At 44.9% G+C, this 23054-nt stretch overlaps 1 protein-coding gene across 1 annotated transcript in view; it reads right to left on the bottom strand.

Moving 5' to 3' along the window:
• LOC126141640 (uncharacterized) overlaps window positions 1-23054 on the bottom strand; it is a 448638-nt gene that overhangs the window by 342600 nt on the left and 82984 nt on the right. The window lies entirely within an intron of this gene.

The raw sequence follows: 23054 nt of genomic DNA, 5'->3' as shown, positions 1-23054 counted from the left end.
CCTCTTTACCGACAAATTCACTTCGGTGACGATTGCTTTTCCCAAATTCCCATTAGGTACACACGGTTTCATTTTTCACTGTCATTAAGGTCGATAAGTGAGGGGGAGGTTACACAACCATTCTTTTGTCGACGTTACCCAGACTGCTGAATCGTGTGGACTTATGGTGGCGGTACGGGATGTACTTTCTGACAAGTGGCATGTGGTGAAGTTAGATATGCCCAGTAAACAGGTTCTGATGCCCTGTGGGATCGCCAAAGTGACATTGAGTTCTGGTGAGCCACTGTGAGAACGTCACAGTGCTGCTCACCTTCGCTAGCGGAGACTTCATTGGGGACCACCAGGTCGAAGAGTCGTGGTCCCACTCGTTACGGTTTTCAGACTCTCGGGCTCACTCTCGTTCCGCACTTGTTTGCAGCAAAGTGGCAACTCGGCGGTACTTCGCCGATTCTCGTGTGGTTCATATAAGACAGGACTGCCCACATATAGACGCCACGGGTTCGGTATGCTGCAAAGTAGGCCACTGGACATTAGTTTGTGATAGTCAGCGGTTTACAGGACTGTCGTCAGAGGCCCGCGTGTCTCGAAGGTTGTTCCTCATACCCAACAAGCATCGCCCTAGAGTATTCTACTGACTGTGAAACTTCATTGTGGATGACCGTCAGCTGTTTATTTTTATGCTCAGTGCTACCAGTTTCGATCAGTAGAGCACTATCAAGCAGAAGCAGAGCGTAAACAGTGAAACCAGAGTCAATTTCAAATGTTGTGTTGACAAGCTGGTTACGCTTTGCCTGGTCTTGATAATATGGTCTGCTGACCGAAACCAGTAGCGTTCAGCATAAAAAAAACAGCTGATGGTCATCTACAATGAAGTTTCACAATTGCTTGATAGCTGTAAAGTCCCACCTAATCACAAAACTATATTCTACTGACGTTGGACGGGAGGTCGACTGAGTTTCATATGGATACGGCTGCAACAGTCAACCTAATTCACTCAGACACACAGAGGATCTTGAATTGCCCTGTGTTGCAATGGCCACTATATCAAGCTGTGTCTTATTGTAAACAGCTCGTTTCTTTGAGGGAGCAATTCTCCATCTCTGGACGTTATAAAAGTGTGGAATGGCTACTAGTTTTATTAGCCGTCAGTTCGCCGTTGGCTCAAAATGTTTTTGGTTTAGACGCCTTGTCTCATTTTGGCTTGACAGTTGACAAAGTACATTTAGTGCCTCAGTCGGTATCCATTCAAAGTGAGCAATCTCTCCTGTGCCTGTACTACCAGCTGTTTGAGAATACCTAGGATCAGACAGCAAATTTTGAGCTACACTTCTCCCTTACGCCGTCGGCAGTACCTAAATTATGTCACCCCCCCCCCCCTCCCAACCCATTCCCTTCGCCATGTAGAGAAGGTCAAGGCCAACTTTCAGAGTTGGCCGGACCTCGGCGTCATTTCTCTTGTTTTCTCGAATCAGTGGGTCACACCTTTGGTGGTGATTCTGAAGTGAAATGGCGCCGTACAACAGTGCGGCGATTTTAAACAGAGAGTTGACGTGTAATGTGTTACAGACTTGGATACACTCCCACGGCCAGAGGAGTTGTTGGCGAAGTTGTCAGTAGGGCAGTATTTTTCATTCATCGACTTGCACAACGTACACTTACAGCTGCCACTGGATGCCACATCTTTGTGTTTGTTAGCGCTCAGCAACCCCCTTTCGTCTTTACCAGTTTACTCGCCTGCCTTTTGGAATCTCGTCTGAGCTGGGAATGTATCAACGATATTTGGAGCCATTGACTCAGGGCATTCCCTGTGGTGCCAACTGCTTCGATGATATCCAGGTCACGGGCTACGTGTGAGAGGAGCATTTACGAAATCTGCAGTCGGTTTTCCAGTGCCTCCTGGGGAATGATCTCCTTTACAAATTGAAAAAATTGTTTTCTGCCCAAAGGTGCACTTTTTGGGTCATGTGATTAGCAAAGATGGCCTCGTCCTGTGAAGACATCGCTGGTTACGACCTTCTTTCTGTTTTCTTTCTTGCTTCCTTTCTTTTTTCGTAGTTCTACATAAATTTCTGGTGATAAAGCATAGTGTCCCTGTTGTTCAATAAAGTAATGAGTAACAGTTTGTTGAAAACAATAATATGCAACTGATATTATTTCCCTTTTCGTAATTAGTTCAAATGGTTCAAATGGCTCTGAGCACTATGGGACTCAACTTCTGAGGTCATTAGTCCCCTAGAACTTAGAACTAGTTAAACCTAACTAACCTAAGAACATCACACACATCCATGCCCGAGGCAGGATTCGAACCGGCGACCGTAGTGGTCTCGCGGTTCCAGACTGCAGCGCCTAGAACCGCAAGGCCACTTCGGCCGGCCGTAATTAGTAATTAGGTTTTCTTGTCTATTGAATATGTAAAATATTTTGATTCTTCGTACATCATTTATTGCATTAATTTTGATTGGATTGACTTTGTGAAGTTAAATGTCTACTCGGCGAATGCAGGCTGGTTCCCCTTATTCCGCCTCGGTTACACTATGTCGGCGATTGCTGCACAAACAAGTTCTCCACGTACGCGTACACCATCATTACTGTACCACGCCAACATAGGGGTTACACTCGTCTGGTATGAGACGTTCCCTGGGGGGGTCCACCGGGGGGGCCAAACCGCACAGTATCCCTGGGTTCGGTGTGGGGCGGCGGAGGGGTGAAGTGGACTGCGGTAGTCGTCGTGGGGTTGTGGATCACTGCGGCTGCGGCAGGGACGCAGCCTCTCCGTCGTTTCTGGGTCCCCGGTTAACATACAATACAATACAATACAAATGTCTACTGCAGTATTGTACAAGCAGAGCGAGAGCGAGCAGAATATCGATTGTGACGGTCTAACAGTGTGAGTAGAGCGTGATTTGCACTCAGGTTTCGTTCCGAGAAGGCGGAAGGAGGTTAGAAATCTGCTGACTAGGTCCTGGCGTGAAACAATCGGTGCGAACGAAACTGATTAACGGTGAGATACATTTCTGCTCTTTCGTGTAATGGAATGTAAAAACGTTTAAACAGACAGAGAAGTTTGACTGTGTAAAACAGTTAAACGAACTACGTCGTGTAACAACGACGATATAAGTGAAATGAAATGATCGTATGGCATTTATTGGCCGGCATATCCTCTTCGAGGTTCGGCCGCCGTATTGCAAGTCTTATTAGTTGACGACTTGCGTGTCAATAATGATGAAAAACACACAAAACAAAGTCCCTGCCAAGAATCGAACCCGGGTCCACTTACGTGGAAGGCGGTAACGCTACCGCTGCGCTACGGAGGCGGACTCGTATAGTTACGGACAGACGACATTGTAGTTACGGTGTTCTGGAAAGACCTGTGTTCTCTATGACTGTGCAGTGTGGATTTTAAATACTTCATAATTTCAACGCTTATTCGCGCCGTCGCTGACTACCGTGTGCATGAACCGTTAATTGTGCCACAGGTGTACAGAAACTGTTTATTATGAGTGTGCATGTAGCCGCCCTCAACTGTCTGGCTGTTTAAGTGCACAGGCGACCAGTATCTGCCGTGTCGTACCTTTCCCTTTATTCGTCCACGAGACTCAGAGGGCCATAGACACGGGTTCACAGGTAGATGCCGTGTTTCTTGACTTCCGCAAGGCGTTCGATACAGTTCCCCACAGTCGTTTAATGAACAAAGTAAGAGCATATGGACTATCAGACCAATTGTGTGATTGGATTGAGGAGTTCCTAGATAACAGAACGCAGCATGTCATTCTCAATGGAGAGAAGTCTTCCGAAGTAAGAGTGATTTCAGGTGTGCCGCAGGGGAGTGTCGTAGGACCGTTGCTATTCCCAATATACATAAATGACCTTGTGGATGACATCGGAAGTTCACTGAGGCTTTTTGCAGATGATGCTGTGGTGTATCGAGAGGTTGTAACAATGGAAAATTGTACTGAAATGCAGGAGGATCTGCAGCGAATTGACGCATGGTGCAGGGAATGGCAATTGAATCTCAATGTAGACAAGTGTAATGTGCTGCGAATACATAGAAAGATAGATCCCTTATCATTTAGCTACAAAATAGCAGGTCAGCAACTGGAAGCAGTTAATTCCATAAATTATCTGGGAGTACGCATTAGGAGTGATTTAAAATGGAATGATCATATAAAGTTGATCGTCGGTAAAGCAGATGCCAGACTGAGACTCATTGGAAGAATCCTAAGGAAATGCAATCCGAAAACATAGGAAGTAGGTTACAGTACGCTTGTTCGCCCACTGCTTGAATACTGCTCAGCAGTGTGGGATCCGTACCAGATAGGGTTGATAGAAGAGATAGAGAAGATCCAACGGAGAGCAGCGCGCTTCGTTACAGGATCATTTAGTAATCGCGAAAGCGTTACGGAGATGATAGATAAACTTCAGTGGAAGACTCTGCAAGAGAGACGCTCAGTAGCTCGGTACGTGCTTTTCTTAAAGTTTCGAGAACATACCTTCACCGAAGAGTCAAGCAGTATATTGCTCCCTCCTACGTATATCTCGCGAAGAGACCATGGGGATAAAATCAGAGAGATTAGAGTCCACACAGAGGCATACCGACAATCTTTCGTAACACGAACAATACGAGACTGGAATAGAAGGGAGAACCGATAGAGGTACTCAGGGTACCCTCCGCCACACACCATCAGGTGGCTTGCGGAGTATGGATGTAGATGCAGATTATACAGAGGAGTCCAAAAAAATGTATCCACTGTTTAGAACTCCATAGCATGCAAACTAATTGACGGAGTTGTCTCATTTTTGGTGAAAGTGTAGCTTAAAGTCCAACTTAAAGATATCACTGTAGGTGTTCGAAATGGTCACCATTAACATCCACACACAAACGATGCCGCCGAACTGCAGCGCGAACTACTGGCTGCAACGTGCTCAGTTGGATATTTGCACACGAATGTACGATGGATTCTCGAAGTTCACAAAATGTGCGTGGCTTTTGTCGATTAACGACAGCCTTTAGTGTTCCGCACAGGTAAAAGTCCAGAGGAATTAGGTCTGGGGAACGTGGTGGATACTCCACAGCACCTCTACGGCCTAACCATTTTCCTGTTAGATTTTCGTCGAGACAGGCCCTAACACAATTTTGGTAGTGGGCTGTGGCACCATCTTGTTGAAAGTAAACTCTTCCGTCTCCATACAAGTCTCGGATGGCAGGTAAAATGGATGTCTGAAGCTTCTGAAGATACACCTCAGCGGTAACTGTGCCGTCAAAGAAGAATGGCCCAATCAAGCCCCGGTAAGACAACCAACACCACACATTTACTCCTGGCAAATTCACGGCTTTGTCTACATGGACGTTCGGATTTTCGGCGGCCCAGTAGACGCAGTTGTGGCGATTTACTGTAGCATTGAGTTGTCAACTGTGCCTCATCAGAACACACAATCATCTCTGCAAACTCTTCATCGTTGCGCACCAGGTTAGTAAACCACCCGCAGTTCTCCATTCTACGATCTGGTTCGAGCTCGTTCATTGCGTGTAGCAATCGTGGGATGTAGCACTTCCACTTTGCTGTCTTCAAAATTCGCCGAATACCTGAGCGACTCACTCCAGCTTCACGAGCACACTGTCTCACAGACTTCTGTGGCGAGCGAGTGAATTGTTGTAACACACGACGGGAGTTAGCTGGACTTGTTACTGTTAAGGGTCGTCCAGATAGTTGTTTGTGTACATCTTTAACACAGCCTTCGGCTCCAGATTTGTCTCGAATGCGACGAATCGTTAAACGTGTCGGTGGCCCTGTCTGACACTCATTTCGCCATTGCCGTTGAAACTCATTAATGTTTTCGTACTTAAAATACCACTTCAAAAGTGACTTCCTTTCATCGAATGTAAGCCTTGCGAAAGCCGTGTTAACTTGAGTAACTAGGTGCAACTAAAAGCAACACACAGAGCATCTGGGGATTGTCATCTGAAAAAACAAAACAACGCTTGTGTGGCGATTGCCGGAACTACGAACTATTACACTACCAAAGATGAGACAACTCCGTCAATTAGTTTGCCAGTTATGGACTTTTAAACAGTGGATACATTTTTTTTGGACCCCTCTGGATTTCGAACTAACAAGGGTTGGCCGTTTCCCGTGGGTACTAGAAAGTGATAGCGCACGCTAAGTAACTTCAAAAAAGGTTCCAGCCACTGCCAGGTTGTTCCGGTACCCATGGCACTGGCAGAGCATGTGGCAACGATACATTCCAGAGAACTGGAACGTGGCAACGGGCAGCGTCTGTAAACAAACGACAACTCCGCCCGTCCGAGAGAAGGCGTGGATAGGGGGGGGGGGGGGGGCGAAGAACCCCGCTGGACTGTCCGCCTGCGTCTGCCTTCTGTGCTTCTGCGTAACCAGAACTCACTCCTCAGAGGTATCGCCGATTCCTTCCGGTGTTGTGAGAGTCGTATTCCAACGCTGTGATGGATCAGGATTACTCCTTCCACTCAGTTCAAAAGAAGAAAAAAAAATACACTACTGGTTATTAAAATTGCTACACCAAGAAGAAATGCAGATGATAAACGGGTATGCATTGGCCAAATATATTATACTAGAACTGGCATGTGATTACATTTTCACGCAATTTGGGTGCATAGATCCTGCGAAATCAGTACGCAGAGCAACCACTTCTGGCCGTAATAACGGCCTTGATACGCCTGGCCATTGAGTCAAACAGAGCTTGGATGGCGTTTACAGCTACAGCTAGTCATGCAGCTTCAACACGATACCACAGTTCATTAAGAGTAGTGACTGGCGTACTGTGACGAGCCAGTTGCTCGGCCACCATTGACCAGACGTTTTCAATTGGTGAGAGATCTGGAGAACCGGCCAAGGCGATAGTCGAACGTTTTCTGTATCCAGAAAGGCCCGTACAGGACCTGCAACATGCGATCGTGCATTATCCTGCTGAAATGTAGGGTTTCGCAGGGATCGAATGAAGGGTAGAGCCACGGGTAGTAACACATCTGAAATGTAACGTCCACTGTTCAAAGTGCCGTCAATGCGAACAAGAGGTGACCGAGACGTGTAACCAATGGCACCCCATACCATGATGCCGGGTGATACGCCAGTACAGCGATGACGAATACGCGCTTCCAATATGCGTTCACCGCGATGTCGCCAAACACTGTTGCGACCTACAATGATGCTGTAAACAGAACCTGAATTCATCCGAAAAAATGACGTTTTGCCATTCGTGCACCCAGGTTCGTCGTTGAGTACACCATGACAGGCGCTCCTGTCTGTGATGCAGCGTCAAGGGTAACCGCAGCCACGGTCTCCGAGCTGATAGTCCATGCTGCTGAAAACGTCGTCGAACTGTTCGTGCAGATGGTTGTTGTGTTGCAAACGTGCCCATCTGCTGACTCAAGGATCGATACGTGGCTGCACGATCCGTTACATCCATGCGGATAAGATGCCTGTCATCTCGACTGCTAGTGATACGAGGCCCTTGGGATCCGGTACGGCGTTCCGTATTAGCCTCCTGAACCCACCGATTCCATATTCTGCTAACAGTCATTGGATCTCGACCAACGCGAGAAGCAATGTGGCGATACGATAAACCGCAATCGCGATAGGCTACAGTCCGACCTTTATCAAAGTCGGAAACGTGATGGTACGCATTTCTCCTCCTTACACGAGGCGTCACAGCAACGTTTCACCAAGGAACGCCAGTCAATTGCTTTTTGTGGATGAGAAGTCGGTTGGAAATTTTCCTCATGTCAGCACGTTGTTCTAGGCGCTTCAGTCTGGAACCACGTGACCACTGCGGTCGCAGGTTCGAGTCCTGACTCGGGCATCTATGTGTGTGATGTCCTTAGGTTAGTTAGGTTTTGGTAGTTCTAAGTTTTAGGGGACTGATGACCACAGATATTAAGTCCCATAGTGGTCAGAGCCATGTGAGCCAGCATGTTGTAGGTGTTGCCACCGGCACCAACCTTGTGTGAATGCTCTGAAAAGCTAATTATTTGCATATCACAGCATCTTCTTCCTGTCGGTTAAATTTGGCGTCTTTTCACGTCACCTTCGTGGTGTAGCAATTTTAATTGCCAGTAGTGTACTAAGCAACGGACAACGCACAGCAGAGTACAGGAAGCTTCTGGTAATGGCTATCGTGGAGTCACTTGCTGGTGCCACAAGGTAGTTTCCGACTTCTACCTGGATCTCACGAAACCCCCCCCCCTCCCTCTCCATTTGAAACAGGTATGTGGAAGTGCTTGCACTACACTTCGGACGTAACCGAGACGGTGGTGTTTCCAACCTGGACAGGTCTCCAGTCCTGCTAGCCGGCTAGTGGGAAAGCTGCGGCTACGTCGCACGGGACGCAGGGAGAGCCACTGCCGACTGCAGAGTAGAGATGGGGGATCCGCTTCTGAACTGATACATAGAGTTGAATCTTTCAAAGGAGTGAACAATCAGTGATTCAGAAAAAAAGAACGGTAGCTCCAACCGTTTCCCACGGCAGAGAGAGAGAGAGAGAGAGAGAGAGAGAGAGAGACGGAGCATATCAGCGGCGCCTCTGCTGGTCAGAGCACAGTGCACGCCACACAACACAGTCGGCGCCGGCCTCTGCCCTGCTTCTACCTTGGCTGCCTGCATTGTGCAGTGCCCCATTGGATTTTGTGTTTCACATATGCCGTGCCGTCTCTGTGCGTTGTCTGCCGCGTGCAGTGTCTGGCGCAGCTTAACTTAGCATCGCACTCTGTCGGCGATCGTTTCAGTCGCACATCCTGCCCTCTTGGCAGTTTATGCGAGCAACAGGACAGAGAGCCTCCTAGCGGAGAACATAGGAACTACTTGCAACAACCTGCTCGCAAGGGAACGGACGATTTGTCTCGGAGCGGGTGACTGGTGGCGGTTCACCGCTCCCCCCACCCTCGGAACTCGCCCGCTCAACGCTCACCCCACCGTTCTTGACTCTAGCCAGAGCGTTGAGCAAAGCAACTCAGGTGTCACTCTGGTCTCTGCTGTCTTAGCTCACGCAGTAATACAGCTTGCAGCTCGACCTGCTCGACTCGGTGCTTCTGCATCGGAGTTCGTCTCTACTGGATATTGTTCTTCGTAGTAATACCGCTATGTATATTACATTATTATGTTATGTATACATCATTTGTTTTTATTTTATTTTTATTTGTTTAAACTGATCAGATTAGGTTCCTGACGACTCCTCTTACTATAGGATTTTTATTATGGACACTCGAATTTACGCTTTAATTACGAGCGAACCGATAAACGTATCGCAAAATGTGATACACCAATATTTTCCTTGTTTTATTCTGCGTAAGGCTATATGCAGCACTTTCGTTTTACAGTCAAATTTATATATTTTTTTCTTATTGTGGTACGGATTTTGCGATTTTAGGCGGCTTCGGAAGGAAACGTTCACTTTAAAAATATATGGCTTGTGATGTATTTGTATGAGGTTAATGAAATTTTAATACTTTATAGCCAAATATATTGTTAATGTAAATCTCAAGTTACAACATTTTCCGATCACCCAAAAAACCACGATAGTGCAAAATAAATCAATAATCAAAAACTTTGTCATATCGTGGAAATTTCAATAAACAATACAAAATCCTTACTCATTATGTGTGTTACTTCAAAATAGGATCAAATAAGATCAAAATACAGGTACAGTACTGGAATAAACCAAGTTTAAAGGGCAATGTGCCTTCCATTTATTTTCTATTGTAAATGAGTGGTGAGTCATGAAAAAGAGCTAGTTCATTTCAGGGAGTGAACAGTTCTGATCCGATCTCTGAAAAGAACAGTTTTGCCCATCTCTACTGCAGAGCGCAAGTGTTTCCGCAGGAAGCGGGCTGCTGGCGACGCAACGTGACTGCCGCAGCGGCGCCGCCTAAACTTAGCGGCGCCGCATTCTGTCCCGCGCGCGCCGTGCAGCGAGCAGAGGGCGCGGCAGCGCGAAACCCGCGCTATTCATAGCGAGCGGCGGCCGCCACAGGCGCGACCCGGCGCGCGAACGACGCAGTGGACCGGCGGGCAGAGGGGCTGCCCCGGCCCACTGCTAAACAGCCGCTGACGTGCCGGCGGCAGAGCGACTCACCTGTGTCGGCTAACAGGGCTGCTTCTGCTGCAGCGTACCTTTCCCGAGGCTTTTGTCACCATTTAGTGAGCAAACTGTTCGAGCTGTGCATTCTGTTCAACACTACTGGCCATTAGAATTGCTACACCACGAAGGTGACGTGCTACAGACGCTAAATTTTAGCGGCAGGAAGAAGATGCTGTGATATGCAAATGATTAGCTTTTAAGGGGCTCCGAAAAGGCTCAAAATCATGAAAAGTTCAATTTTTACTTTTTTGCGTTTTCTGAATCTGCAGACTATTACCTTTTAATAGATATATAATTTATTCAATTCCGAAGACTACAACTATTTTTAAATTGTTTTTGAAATGTGTTCTACATGGGCGTGACCCACTGTGGCGCTGTTAAACTGCTGTCAAATGGTGTTATTATTAACGTCCGTGTTCATCAGGCACATTTTAGTGATGTGAGATAAAGTATGTGTTGTGGCTAACCTATTTTCAGAGACTTAGCAGCACCTGAACTGTTGAAAAAGTGTATTCACGGAAAAACTCAAAACCCCAATGAAAGTGTAAATAGTGTTATATGGTCGAGAATCCCCAAGACTGTATTTGTTGGAATAGAAACACTTCACTTTGGTGTGTATGATGCTGTTGCGACTTTCAATGATGGCAACATTGTAAGGAGCAAGGAATTTAGAAATATGGGATTGAAGATAGGTTCTAACATGGTACGAGCGACGCTTGCTTTCGACAAGGAACGCCTTCGGGCTGCAGACAGGGCTGTAAAGAGTCTAGAAATACAAGCAAGAGTAAACAGGAGGAGGAACAAGAGGAAGCTGGAGGAGGAGTTTGCAGAGGATGAAGATAATCCATCCTATGGACCTGGAATGCACTAAAAAGTTAATCCAATCTTTGTCGCTCGATTCCCAAAACTTTTATTTTCTCATACTAATTACATGTTTTCTAAGGATCTTCCAAACATATTTGTTTCAAACTTTCAGTAAATGTTACACAGTACCTTCTGCATAATTTAACACAGCCTTTTTTCCAAAAAACTGTATATTTTTGAATATATAAATAACAATTGCAAAAAAATGTTGTGAATTTTCATGACAATTGAAAAAAATCATCTTTAATAACTGAACTAAAATTTTGTAAAATCCCTGTGTAAAGTTGTAGCCCATATTCCTATACATAATCTGTAAAAAGTTCAACTTCCTACCTCAAATACTTTGTGTGGAAAGATGTAATTTATAAGCGTTATTTTAACATTGCAAGTATAGGGCGTTCCGGAGCCCCTTAAGAGCATTCACACAAGGTTGGCGCCGGTGGCGACGCCTACAACGTGCTGACACGAGCAAAGTCTCCACCCGATTTCTCATACACAAACAGCAGTTGACCGGCGTTGCCTGGTGAAACGTTGGTGTGATGAACTCGTGTAAGGAGGAGAAATACGTACCATCACGCTTCTGAGTTTGATAAAGGTCGGATTGTAGCCTGTCGCGATATCGGGTTTTCGTACCGTACCGTACCGTACCGTACCGTGCTGCTCTCGTTGGTCGAGATGCTGTGACTATTAGCAGAATATGGAATCGGTTGGGTCAGGAGGGTAATACGGAACGCCGTGCTGGATCCCAATGGTCTCGTATCAGTAGCAGTCGAGACGACAGGCATCTTATCCGCATGGATGTAACAGGTCGTGCAGCCACCTCTCCATCCATGAGTCAACAGATGGGGGAAGTTTGCAAGACAACATCCATCTGCACAAACAGTTCGACAACGGTCGCAGCAGCATGATTATCAGCTCGGAGACCGTGGCTGCGGTTACCCTTGACGTTGCATCACAGACAGGAGCGCCTGTCATGGTGTACTCAACGACGAACCTGGGTGCACGAATGGCAAAACGTCATTTTTTCGGATGAATCCAGGTTCTGTTTACAGCATCATGATGATCGCATCCTTGTTTGGCGACATCACGGTGAACGCACATTGGAAACGTGTATTCGTCATCGCCATACTGGCGTATCACCCAGCGTGATGATGTGGGGTGCCATTGGTTACACGTCTCGGTCACCTCTTGTTCGCATTGACGGCACTTTGAACAGTGGACGTTACATTTCAGATGTGTTACGACCCGTGGCTCTACCCATCATTCGATCCCTGCGAAACCCTACATTTCAGCAGGATAATGCACGACCACATGTCTGGATACAGAAAATGTTCGACTGCTGCCCTGGCCGGCACATTCTCCAGATCTCTCAGCAATTGAAAACGTCTGGTCAATGCTGGCCGAGCAACTGGCTCGTCACAATACGCCAGTCACTACTCTTGATGAACTGTGGTATCGTGTTGAAGCTGCATGGACAGCTGTACCTGTACACGCCATCCAAGCTCTGTTTGACTCAATGCACATGCGTATCAAGGCCGTTATTACGGCCAGAGGTGGTTGTTCTTGGTACTGATTTCTCAGGATCCATGCACCCAAATAGCGTGAAAATGTAATCACATGTCCGTTCTAGTATAATATATTTGTCCAATGAATACCCGTTTATCATCTGCATTTCTTCTTGGTGTTGCAATTTTAATGGCCGGTAGTGTACATACTCTCAAGGGCCCATGGCAAAACTAGTAATTAGAGAACGGATCAAACCACATGTATTAATATTAGTCATCCCTTTTAAACGACACAGTGGTCGCTTTGGAGCGCTATAGATACTGTAGAATTGGCACCAGACAAGCGTGTCACCCTCCACTGGTAACGTAAGTACGAGAATTCGTCTCATACTTGGTGGTTATAATTTAAGTGCAACCACTCGCAGAGGACAATTTGGGCTTTATTTGTCGTATGACAGCGAAACGTGGTAGATATTGTAATTGATTAATCCGACAGGGAAGGGAGTGAGACAGGGTTGGAGCCTCTCCCCGATGTTATTCACTCTGTATATTGAGCAAGCAGTAAAGGAAAATTCGGAATAGGTATTAAAATCCATGGAGAAGATATAAAAACTTTGAGGTTAGCCGATGACATTGCAATTCTGTCAGAGACAGCAAAGGACTTGGAAGAGCAGTTGAACGGAATGGACAATGTCTTGAAAGGAGGATATAAGATGAACATCAACAAAAGCAAAACGAGGATAATGGAATGTAGTCGAATTAAATCGAATGATGCTGTGGGAATTAGATTAGGTAATGAAATGCTTAGAGTAGTAAAGGAGTTTTGCTATTTGGGGAGCAAAATAACTGATGATGGCCGAAGTAGAGAGGATATAAAATGTAGACTGGCAATGGCAAGGAAAGCGTTTCTGAAGAAGATTAATTTGTTAACATCGAGTATTCATTTAAGTGTCAGGAAGTATTTGTATGGAGTGTAGCCATGTATGGAAGTGAAACATGGACGATAAATAGTTTAGACAAGAAGAGAATAAAAGCTTTCGAAATGTGGTGCTATAGAAGAATGCTGAAGACTAGATGGGTAGATCACATAACTAATGAGGAGGTATTGAATAGAATTGGGGAGAAGAGGAGTTTGTGGCACAACCTGACTAGAAGAAGAGATCGCTTGGTAGCACATGTTCTGAGGCATCAACGGATCACCAATTTAGTACTGGAGGGCAGCGTGGAGGGTAAAAATCGTAGAGGGAGACCAAGAGATGAATACACTAAGCACATTCAGAAGGATGTAGGCTGCAGTAGGTACTGGGAGATGAAGAAGCTTTTACAGCATAGAGTAGCATGGAGAGCTGCATCAAACCAGTCTCAGGACTGAAGCCCACAACAACAACAGCGCTTAATTCTAGACTGTATTTTGAAAGGCTGGGTTTTAGTCTATCAATACTGCATCCAGATATTTTGAAAATGTGACGTGTGCTGCCACCTATTGACTTCACTTGGAATCATTGTTTCAATGCGAAACAGCGCGCAATAACGTCCCCAAAGAGTGCGTGCGTTTTCGTTAGGGCACAGCCAGAGGCGATTCTAGAAGTCGGTCAAAAGGGGGGGGGGGGGGAGAGGGTTTGGTGGAATGGAATATCGCTTAACAAATGGAGAGTCGTCCACCCACCAATTGGTAAAATTTGGTGTTGCTTAAAGTAGTTTTTGGTAACGTTTTGGAGTTCAGGGTAAAAAGAAACTTATTTTAACATTGGAGATTTTATAAATTACGTAAATCATACAAAAGGCCAACTTACAACAAATAAGTTTTCATTAATTTTCTGGAGATGACATGAATGCAAAAACTTGAACTTGACATGAATGTAAGAAAAATGCTGTAGGAAAATTCACTGGTTATTTCGGACTCCTGCCCAATTTGTCAGGCTCATTCGTCTCTGTTTCTTTTTACTGAATATGTCAATGATATTTTCAGTGTGCATATCTCTTTCTTCATGGATTTTTGCAAGAGCCAATCCATTTAGTCTCACCTGCCACATTGTGTTACACGAATAATTCTTTATTCGTCTCAAAGTAGAAAAGCTTCTTCCAGGAGTGCTTGCGGTGACAGGAATAGTCCCAAATATTTGAAATAAAACATATACATTTGGGAAAAACTGCTTGTCACGGTTCTTTGAATCTTCAGTTGCTGTTTCAGATCCTTTACTTTCATCGACCCACTTTTTCCTCCGTAGTTTCAGCTCTCCCCCTGAATCTGATGAAGTAATATATTCGCTGATTTCCTTAGCTGCACACTCTTAGGTATGGTTCCCCTATTCACTTCATCACAATTCCTTGTTATAAGACGATTATACGAGGTGCGACAATAAAGTAATGAGACTGATGTGAAAAAATGTTGCTTACTGTTTTAGTCATGTTTAGTGTTGTCTCCTTCAAAGTAGTTCCCTTCTGATCGCACACACTTTTTCCAGCGCTTCTGCCATTGATAGTAACATTTCTGGAACTCATATTCTGTAATATCCTCCAAGACCTTCGTCACAGTTTTTGGACATATTGTGATGTTTTAAAATGGTGTCCCTTGACCGCCGTTTTGACTCTTGGAAATAGAAAAAAGTCGCACGGAGCGATATCTGGTGAATAAGTGGGCTGTGGTAGTACTGAAATTTGTTTCGAGGTTAAAAATTGCTGTACAGACAGAGCAGTATGGGATAGCGCATTATCGTGATGCAGAATCCAATTATCAGCAATTTTGGCATGGACACAAAGAACTCTTTTACGAAGTATTTCTAAAATTTCTTTGTAGTAATATTGGTTGACTGTTTGTCCAGAAGGCACCCACAATTTATGAACAATTCCCTTCGCATCAAAGAAGCACACAAGCATGCATTTCACTTTTGACTTTGACATGCGAGCTTTTTTCGGTCTGCGTGATCCCTTTGAGCACCATTGCGGATTGTGGCGATTTGTCTCTGGATCGTACTGAAAAAACCAACTGTCATCACCAGTGATAACACAGCTCAACAATTCTGGATTGATTTCCATTTCCTCTAACAGATCGGCTGCCACATTTTTCCGTGTTTCTCGATGTTGTGGTGTGAGATTTTTGGGGACCATTTTTGCACAAATCTTTCTCATACCAAGATCTTCAGTTATTATTAGACGAACCGTTTCTCGACTGATGTTCAGTTCTTATGCAATCATTTTCACGGACAATCTTCGATCAGATCATACGAGTTCACGCACCCCGGCCAAGTGGACATCCGTCCGTGAGGTTGATGGTCGTCCACTGCGGTATTCAGCTTCAACATTCTTTCTGCCTTCACTAAACATTTTATGCCAACGAAAAACTTGAGCTCTTGACATAACCTCCTCTCCAAAAGCTTTCTGAAGCTTACCGTAAGTTGTCATCGCGTTTTCACCCAATTTATTGCAAAAAGAAATAGCTTACAGTTGCGCAATATTATGCGGTTCCATTTCCGTGATGAGAGACGCAAACACGTGTTAACTTATTACAGCACAACTCACGACTGAGCAGTTGCATCGATGTGCCCTTTGTACTAGAAGTAGCTTATAGACCATGGTCAAAGATACTGTGCCTATGCAAGCCTGCAGAGTTGCCACATCTTGCAAAGAAAATCAGTCTCATTACTTTATTGTTGTACCTTGTACTTCGCCAAGAATGTACGGCTATGATTTTCATTTTTATTATTACTACTACTACAGGGTTATTACAAATGATTGAAGCGATTTCACAGCTCTACAATAACTTTATTATTTGAAATATTTTCACAATGCTTTGCACACACATATAAAAACTCAAAAAGTTTTTTTAGGCATTCACAAATGTTCGATATGTGCCCCTTTAGTGATTCGGCAGACATCAAGCCGATAATCAAGTTCCTCCCACACTCGGCGCAGCATGTCCCCATCAATGAGTTCGAAAGCATCGTTGATGCGAGCTCGCAGTTCTGGCACGTTTCTTGGTAGAGGAGGTTTAAACACTGAATCTTTCACATAACCGCACAGAAAGAAATCGCATGGGGTTAAGTCGGGAGGAGCGTGGAGGCCATGACATGAATTGCTGATCATGATCTCCACCACGACCGATCCATCGTTTTTCCAATCTCCTGTTTAAGAAATGCCGAACATCATGATGGAAGTGCGGTGGAGCACCATCCTGTTGAAAGATGAAGTCGGCGCTGTCGGTCTCCAGTTCTGGCATGAGCCAATTTTCCAGCATGTCGAGATACACGTGTCCCGTAACGTTTTTTTCGCAGAAGAAAAAGGGGCCGTAAACTTTAAACCGTGAGATTGCACAAAACACGTTAACTTTTGGTGAATTGAGAATTTGGTGCACAAATGCGTGAGGATTCTCTACCGCCCAGATTCGCACATTGTGTCTGTTCACTTCACCATTAAGAAAAAATGTTGCTTCATCACTGAAAACAAGTTTCACACTGAACGCATCCTCTTCCATGAGCTGTTGCAACCGCGCCGAAAATTGAAAGCGTTTGACTTTGTCATCGGGTGTCAGGGCTTGTAGCAATTGTAAACGGTAAGGCTTCTGCTTTAGCCTTTTCCGTAAGATTTTCCAAACCGTCGGCTGTGGTACGTTTAGCTCCCTGCTTGCTTTATTCGTCGACTTCCGCGGGCTACGCGTGAAACTTGCCCGCACGCGTTCAACCGTTTCTTCGCTCACTGCAGGCCGACCCGTTGATTTCCCCTTACAGAGGCATCCAGAAGCTTTAAACTGCGCACACCATCGCCGAATGGAGATAGCAGTTGGTGGATCTTTGTTGAACTTCGTCCTGAAGTGTCGTTGCACTGTTATGACTGACTGATGTGAGTGCATTTCAAGCACGACATACGCTTTCTCGGCTCCTGTCGCCATTTTGTCTCACTGCGCTCTCGAACGCTCTGGCGGCAGAAACCTGAAGTGCGGCTTCAGCCGAACAAAACTTTATGAGTTTTTCTACGTATCTGTAGTGTGTCGTGACCATATGTCAATGAATGGAGCTACAGTGAATTTATGAAATAGCTTCAATCATTTGTAATAGCCCTGTATTATTATTATATTACTATTATATTACTATATTACTATTATATTACTATTATACTATACAATACAATATATAATATACAATATATACAATATACAATATATACAATATTATACTATATTATATACTATTATTATTATTACTACTATTATTATTATTATTACTATTATTATTATTATCATTGTTATTATTATTATTGTTGTTGTTGTTTCTTTGGAAAGAAAGATGACTCCTTTTAACGATACAAATGTTTGGTCTAAGATTAAAGAAAAAAAGACAGAACTCGAATGCAGTGCAGGCAGATTTCTGACCTGCCGCCTTTTAGCTCGTAGCAGCAAGGCCCTAAGCGACGGCTGGCACTCTCGTATGGTATCTGACAGATTGGTAAAACTTTGAAACTAAATTCCATCTAAACTCTTGGGATACGCAGATTGTACAGCAGTATTTGTTGCATCAAGGTATGATCCACAAACAAGCGAAAGATAAGTAAAATCGGTGACCCATTGGGCATATGCTTTCCTTCTTCTACGTAAACTGAACTCAGATCAACAGACGGCCAACCTCATGATATACATTTACTGTCACTTACTCAAACGTAGGTTCACGATGACGTCCAATGAAGTACAAATAACTTACGGGAATACTGCCAATAACATCTTCGACCACCACCGATATTTCTGACGTATCAACACCCCGCCATTTCAAGGAACTGATAAAACGAAGTCCACCGATCGTGGTCTCGCGGTAGCGTTCTCGCTTCCCAAACATGAGGTCCCGGGTTCGATTCCCGGCGGGGTTGAGGATTTTCACCTGCCCCAAGATGACTGGGTGTTGTTGTGTCGTCTTCATTATCATCATCGTTCATACCCATTACGGTCGGAGGAAGGCAACGGCAAACCACCTCCATTAGGACCTTGCCTAGTATGGCGATGCGGACCTCCCGCATCGTTCCCCTGCATTCTATTAAGAAACATGGGATTTTTTCCTTTTCCAATAAAACAAAAGCTCGATCTGCCTAGCAGATTTCTTTTTTTTCTATGGGACTTAACATCTGAGGTCATCAGTCCCCTAGAACTTAGAACTACTTAATCCTAACTAACCTAAGGACATCACACACATCCATGCCCGAGGCAGGATTCGAAACTGCAACCTAGCAGCTAAAACCCTCCGTGGGCAGGGTTACGTCCACGGAGTAACGTCCTGTTGGAAAATGTCACCACACATGCCATGAAAGGCAATGCGTGAGACGCAGGATGTCCATGACATGCCGCTGTGAGAGTTTCCTCAGTCAGTAACAGATACGATGACACCCCACACCAAGACATCAGGAGTAACACAGTTGTGCGCCTCCAAAACATTGCAAGAATTGGACCTCTGCCCAAGTCGCTGCCGTACTGCCCGACGATGGTGATCTGGGTTAGTGAAGAAATGTTCATCGCTGAACACAAAATTAGATGCCATTCATCAGCAGTCCACGTTTCCCGGCCAACGTACCACTCCAAATGCAGCCTATGCATCAGACAGTACTTCCACAGCCCGACAGCTGCTAGTCTCTCACTAACGGTTTGTGATGAGACACAATGTTGCAGGGAGTCCATTACGAGGTGCATTCAAGTTCTAAGGCCTCCGATGTTTTTTATCTGGACTGGAAAGAAATAGAAACATGCGCATTGTTTTAAAATGAGGCCGCATTCATTGTCAATACGTCCCAGAGATGGCAGCACCGTACGGCAGATAGAATTTTACCGCCAGCGGCGAGAATGAGAACTGTTTTAAATATTTAAAACGGCGACGTTTTCCTTACTTGAACAGCGTGCAATCATTCGTTTTCTGAATTTGCGTGATGTGAAACCAATTGAAATTCATCGACATTTGAAGGAGACATGTGGTGATGGAGTTATGGATGTGTCGAAAGTGCGTTCGTGGGTGCGACAGTTTAATGAAGGCAGAACATCGTGTGACAACAAACCGAAACAACCTCGGGCTCGCACAAGCCAGTCTGACGACATGATCGAGAAAGTGGAGAGAATTGTTTTGGGGGATCGCCGAATGACTGTTGAATAGATCGCCTCCAGAGTTGGCATTTCTGTGGGTCTGTGCACACAATCCTGCATGACGACCTGAAAATGCGAAAAGTGTCATCCAGGTGGGTGCCACGAATGCTGACGGACGATCACAGGGCTGCCCGTGTGGCATGTTGCCAAGCAATGTTGACGTGCAACGATAGCATGAATGGGACTTTCTTTTCGTCGGTTGTGACAATGGATGAGACGTGGATGCCATTTTTCAATCCAGAAACAAAGCGCCGGTCAGCTCAATGGAAGCACACAGATTCACTGCCACCAAAAAAAATTTCGGGTAACCGCCAGTGCTGAAAAAATGATGGTGTCCATGTCCTGGGACAGCGTGGGTGTAAACCTTACCCATTGCGTTCCAAAGGGCACTATGGTAACAGGTGCATCCTACGAAAATGTTTTGAAGAACAAATTCCTTCCTGCACTGCAACAAAAACGTCCGGGAAGGGCTGCGCGTGTGCTGTTTCACCAAGACAACGCACCCTCACATCGAGCTAACGTTACGCAACAGTTTCTTCGTGATAACAACTTTGAAGTGATTCCTCATGCTCCCTACTCACCTGACCTGGCTCCTAGTGACTTTTGGCTTTTTCCAACAAGTAAAGACACTCTCCGTGGCCGCACATTCACCAGCCGTGCTGCTATTGCCTCAGCGATTTTCGAGTGGTCAAAACAGACTCCTAAAGAAGCCTTCGCCGCTGCCATGGAATCATGGCGTCAGCGTTGTGAAAAATGTGTACGTCTGCAGGGCGATTAAGTCGAGAAGCAACGCCAGTTTCATTGATTTCGGGTGAGTAGTTAATTAGAAAAAAAAATCGGAGGCCTTAGAACTTGAATGCACCTCGTACTTGTTCTCGTGTGTGAAGCGGTTACGATGTGTTTCATCTGCATCTACATGATTATTATGCAATTCACAATTAAGTGCCTAGCAGAGGGTTCATCGGACCACCTTCAAACTATTTCTCTACCGATCCACTCTCGAACGGCGCGCGGGAGAAACGAGCATTTCTGTGCGAGGTCTCGTTGCTCTTACGTTATTACAGTGATTATCTCTCCTTATGTAGGTGGGCGCCAACAAAATATTTTCGTAATCAAAGGAGAGAATTGATGACTGAAATTTCATGAGAAGTTCCTGTCGCAACGAAACTTCTGTTTTACTCCGTGACTGTCCGTCAGTTGGTAGGAACTGTGATTTCTCCGACAGGAAATAACGAATCCAGTCGCACAACTTAGGCAATACCCCATATGCAAGCAATTTGAGTACAACTAGCTTGTGAGAAAGTATGTCAGAAGTCTTCTGGAAATCTAAATGTAAGGAATCATTTTTGCCATCTCCTGTCAATAGCATTCATTATTTCGTGAGAATAAAGAATTAGTAGTGTTTGACAAGAACGATAATTTCTAAATCTGTGCACAGTGTGTGTCAATAGACCGTTTTCTTCGAGGTAATTATATGTTCCGAAATCATACGGCAAATCGACATCATTGATACGGGTCTGTAGTTCAGCGGTTTATTCCTATTTCTTTTCTTGTGTACCTGTGTGACTTGCGCAACTTTCGAATCTTTAGCTACGGCCGGCCGGTGTGACCAAGCGGTTCTAGGCGCTTCAGTTTGGAACCGCGCGACCGCTACTGTCGCAGGTTCGAATCCTGCCTCGGGCATGGATGTGTGTGATGTCCTTAGGTTAGTTAGGTTTAAGTAGTTCCAAGTTCTAGGGGACTGATGACCTCAGATGTTCCATTACGCTCAGAGCCATTTGAACCATTTAGCTACGGATCTTTCTACGAGCGAGCGATTGTATATAACTGCTAAATGTGGAGCTATCATATCAGCATACTCTGAAAGGAACATGACTGCTATAAGTAGGCAAATGTAAGGTGCTGCGAATACATAGAAAGAAAGATCCTCTATCATTTAGCTACAATATGGCAGGTCAGCAACTGGAATCAGTTAATTCCATAAATTATATGGGAGTAGGAATTAGGAGTGATTTGAAATGGAATGACCATATGAAAATTAATCGTCGGCAAAGCAGATGCCAGACTGAGATTCGTTGGAAGAATCCTAAGGAAATGCAGTCCAAAAACAAAGGAAGTAGGTTACAGTACATTTGTTCGCCCACTTGTTGAATGCTGCTCACCAGTGTGGGATCCGTACCAGATAGGGTTGATAGCAGAGATAGAGAAGATCCAACGGAGAGCAGCGCGCTTCGTTACAGGATCATTTAGTAATCGCGAAAGCGTTACGGAGATGATAGATAAACACCAGTGGAAGACTCTGCAAGAGAGACGCTCAGTAGCTCGTTACGGGCTCCTGTTGAAGTTTCGAGAACATACCTTCAACGAGGACTCAAGCAGTACATTGCTCCCTCCTACATATATCTCGCCAAGAAACCATGAGGATAAAATCAGAGAGATTAGAGTCCACATAGAGGCATACTGACAATCTTTGTTTCCACGAACAATACGAGACTGGAATGGAAGGGAGAACCGATAGAGGTACTCAAAGTACCCTCCGCCACACACCATCAGGTGGCTTGCGGAGTATGGATGTAGATGTAGATGTAGACCCGAGGCCTTGCCTTTATTAAGTGATTTAAACTGATTTGCTACACCGAGGATATCTGCTTGTAAGTTACTCATGTTGGCAGCTGTTCTTCATTCGAATTCTGGAATATTTAGTTCGTCTTCTTTGGTGAAAGAATTTCGAAAAACTGTGTTTACCAACTCTGCTATAGCTAAGAACGTTACATTTTTTATACTGACAAGGGACCATAGGCCTTAGTATTTGACATAAATTCGGGCTCTGCCCCTTTCTCGGCGTCTTTACTTACGGACGAACAGACAGACACACAGACAAACAAGAAATGGCAAAAAAATATTTTATGTGATATAAATACAAATCAACAATTTTGGGATTTTCTTCTTCAACTTACTCTGTGAAACCTTGCTTCCTGTCCAACTTCATGATTTATGTCAAACGAGAAGTAGCCTATAAGTTTTGATGAGTGAATTTGCGAGCATCGAAATATCTGACGTAAATGGCAGTGTCTTTCGATGGCGTTAACTCAGAAGCTTAAATGTTTTACAAAACTAAGGGAGCGTAAGCAGTATTTGACATACATTTCAATTTGATACCTCTACTGGTTCCTGAGAAAAAGTACTCCTGTGAGGGTGTCATTTCTATCGGCTGAGGTATGGAACTCTAAAAATGAAGTCAGGGCCGAACGTAACCCTGAAGGCGCTATTGTGGAAGTAGTACAGTACCAAAATAACGATGACTCGTGAGTGAACCGTGATCAAAGATTTGGAGGCCGGTACGCCCATGAAACATTATGCCTCGCCACACCAAAACACCTGGGCCACGGGAACGACCATGTTCGACAACGCTGGGAACGAGTAATGCACCCAGGAACATCGTCGTCCGTGGTGGTCACACACACTTC

The sequence above is a fragment of the Schistocerca cancellata genome, unplaced genomic scaffold (genome assembly GCF_023864275.1).
Source record: "Schistocerca cancellata isolate TAMUIC-IGC-003103 unplaced genomic scaffold, iqSchCanc2.1 HiC_scaffold_732, whole genome shotgun sequence".
Lineage (NCBI taxonomy): Eukaryota > Metazoa > Arthropoda > Insecta > Orthoptera > Acrididae > Schistocerca > Schistocerca cancellata.
Note: the sequence above shows the minus strand (reverse complement) of the source record. Positions and strands in the feature narration are given on the sequence as shown.